Here is a 3,659-nt window from a genome sequence, read left to right as displayed (position 1 = left end):
ATAATATCATCCTATATACCAGGATACTGATATAACAGATCATATGATACTCGATCATATAACATATCAGGATAACAATCCAAAGAGGGCTGGCCTTGGTGTCTTAGACCCTTGAGTATAGTGAGGAAAACTCACTTCATACTGTTGAAGTCCCGCAGACGAAACCAGACCTGCTGGATGACAAATTCTTGAACTGTCAATCATCAAAACAACACCAATTAATAATTGGGTTCCAAGCCTAAGGCCCAAACTCACACTCCAAAGGCCCAAAAGTCAACCAATGAACCAAAACCTAACATATAGCCCAAATTTTCAAATTGGGCCTAAGCCTTTTCATGGTCTTACCCTAAGGCCCAACCATTTATTCTAGTCCCAACACTTAGCATTCCGATGGCCCAATATCTCATAATCATCAAGGCCCAATTATGGCCCATCTATGGCCCAATTTTCCAAATTGGGCCCAAGCCTTTCCAATGGGCCTTATCCTAAAGCCCAATTCAAATATTCTAGTCCATATACTTGTTCTTCGATGGCCCATTAATAGTCCAATCACCAAAGCCCAATAGAAAGGCCCAACTCAAGGCCCAAGCGAAATTAGCGTTTTTACATAAAATGAAGATCAGGGTTAAGTGTTTCTTACTTATCCCATTAAGGACTTAATCCATTAAGTCCATCATTCTATTAGATAAATCATACGGTGTGATCGGGCGTAATTCATCATTCAATTCCAATGGCCCAAAACGCAGGTCTCGATAAGCCTAAACCAACAAATCCAAAATTAGGGTTTTCTAAACCCTAATTAGGGTTTGCAACCCAATCACGTGCCTATTAGTCAAATGGTTAGGTTTTTAGGTCAATTAGGGTTTCATTAGGTCAATTAGGGTTAAATAAGTCGGGCACCACCCATGATGTGTATTTAATGTGTATATATATTTATTCAAGTGTTAATTTTATAAAAATAATCTTTCTTTCACTAGACTATTAAACACACTAGGCAGTGTACCTAATCATGTAATAGTATAGCTATGGTAAGAACAAGTGTCGAACACAAGGAACGGTGTTTTTAGCTAATTTTTATCAACTACTAACTAATTACTAATAAAATTATAAAGGGTCTTTCTTTAGTTTTGCAAGACTAGAAACTTAATTTACCAAACTAACTAACTATCAACTAAATAAGCTAGCACTAAAACTATGCAAACAAGCAAAGAGGAATTAACCAAGGTAAATAAGGGACTTTCGTTTAACTTCGGATTTAATTGTTATTATGGTTGATTTATGGAAGTGCAATGGATTTTAGTTTCTTTAGTTACCGATTCCTAATATGACCAAATTAGTGTTCACTAATTTAATCCTTTAGCAAACTAGCTTATTTATTCGATGATCAGGCGGACAAACCATCGAGTTTACTAGTATTCGGTTCGAGTTAATTAGACTTAAAATAGATTGATCAATTTAGTTTATTGATTGGATTCAATATATGATTTGTCATCATATATTAGCTCCTATACCTTTTTACCCAATTTTCTACTTAACCCTAGGTTTTGTTCAAAACTCTAGTCCTATAATTTTGCAATTCACGTGATCATAAGATTCAAATTCAACTAAGAAAGATAGTCATACTAAATTAATCAAATTCAGCAATAAGTAGAGAAAATAGTTATCAAAAGTACGTGATGTTCTTTAATAAGCAAACTCAACAAATAACCAAATAGCTAAATCCAATCCATAAATTCAACCACAAATAATCAATCCATCCTAAGCTAAACGAAAGTCATGAGAATTTAGCTCATGATTTCAGCAAACAAAAATGTTAAATTGAAATTCAAAGTAATTGACATGGCAAAATCTAATGAAAAATCGAAGTGTAGAGATTTGTTGCCTTAACGCTCCTACTTCCAATGGTATGATCGAATTCCTTGCTTCCAAGCCTTAGAACATGTGCTTTGCCTTCAAAAGTGATGATTAATTCCAGAGCCAAAGGTCCCAATTCGTAGGAGAATGTGTCTATTTATATTTATCCCGAATTCATAGCACCACGACGTGGTAAGGCCACCACGCTGTGGTCTTCGTGTTTATCCTGTGTTCGATTCTTCAAGTCACCACGCCGTGGGAAATCCACCATGACGTGTTGGGTATATTTTTCTTCATTTTAAAGCTTTGATTTAAATACCCAACTTCCAGCATCCAACTTTCTGGCTCCTACTTCCTTTTTGCTCCAAGCATGTCTTTTATCCCTACAACACAATTCATAACAAATTAAGTACCTTTTGTTCCACAAAGGGCATAAAAGTAATTAAAAATATTAAGATATGATATATAAGTATGTGTGTATATATATATATATATATATATATATATATATATATATATATATATATATATATATATATATATATATATATATATATATATGAACATATCAACCCACTACCACCTCGGGTAGTGATGGTAACGGCGGCTCACGGAGGCGGCCACCACCTCATGGTGGTGGTTATGATTTCTAGCTAAAAATGTCCAAGCATCCCAAAATAGCAATCACACATACAAAAGCACACAGGTACCCAAGGTGGTGGCTGAATGGCAGCGTGAAGTGGCAACCACCACCTCACGACGGTGACGGGTTGTTTTTTTCCTTGAATAATCTGGCCATACAATACTTTTTACAACATAATATCCAATAAACCCACACACAAAAAAAACACACAAACACACATAACCACCCTTGTGGCGGCCGACGGTGGTACAAGGTGGCAGCCATCACTTCACGGTGGTTTGGTGACCTCTTTTTTGATTCACAAACACGTAACACACACACACATCACTCGAGATCCGAAAGCAACCACCCACTTGGTGGCGTATGGCAGCGGCGACGCGGAGTGGCAGGCAACAACAGCTACTATCGGTGGCAACAACACTCCACAGCCACACAAAGCGGCGGCGACGATGACACATCAACAGATTGGGGTGGAGAATAAGAGGGTTCTCGGCCTCTAACCGGGATAATGGCAACGACGTCCACGACCACCTTTCTTGATGGAAACCACAATGGGAGATGATCTGCAAAAGAAACAGTCGCGATGGGTGGCAGAGGCAGTGGGCGGATACGAGTTAACAGCTGCGAGACAGTGCGAAAGGAGGAGGAGAAGGCTGCTGCAGCGGGGAATGGAGGTTGCGCCTCCACCGGACCACGACAACGGTGATAGCGACATTCAAGTGGCGGTGGTTCTTTGATGGCCTTTTCTATCACCGACAATAGGGACGTGTGAGGCTAGCTTCGTCGGCAGCAATGGTCTGTCGGTGGCCTTTGGTTGATCGGAACAGGAAGGGGGTCGGGTGGTGGCGGTTGGACGATAGAGGAAAGGAGGTGGCGGCTGGTGTTTTGCATTAAGGATAGGGTTACATGGGTAGTGACGGGTTATATACCATGTCTCAAGAAACTTCCTCCAATAATGGCACCATTGGTCCCTCCTTCTCCTATTTCTTTCAATTCTGATCCAAAATTTACCATTTCTACTCTGACTTCGGAAATCCCTTTCAAACCCAATCCGTAATTTACCCAACAGCCCCTCCCTCTACAAATTATTTTCAACTGAAGTCCTTATGTTACCAAATGACCCCTCTACAAAACCTTTTCAACATAGGTCCATAATTTTACT

Source organism: Lactuca sativa, chromosome 1 (assembly GCF_002870075.4).
Source record: "Lactuca sativa cultivar Salinas chromosome 1, Lsat_Salinas_v11, whole genome shotgun sequence".
NCBI lineage: Eukaryota > Viridiplantae > Streptophyta > Magnoliopsida > Asterales > Asteraceae > Lactuca > Lactuca sativa.
This window is presented reverse-complemented; position numbering follows the sequence as displayed.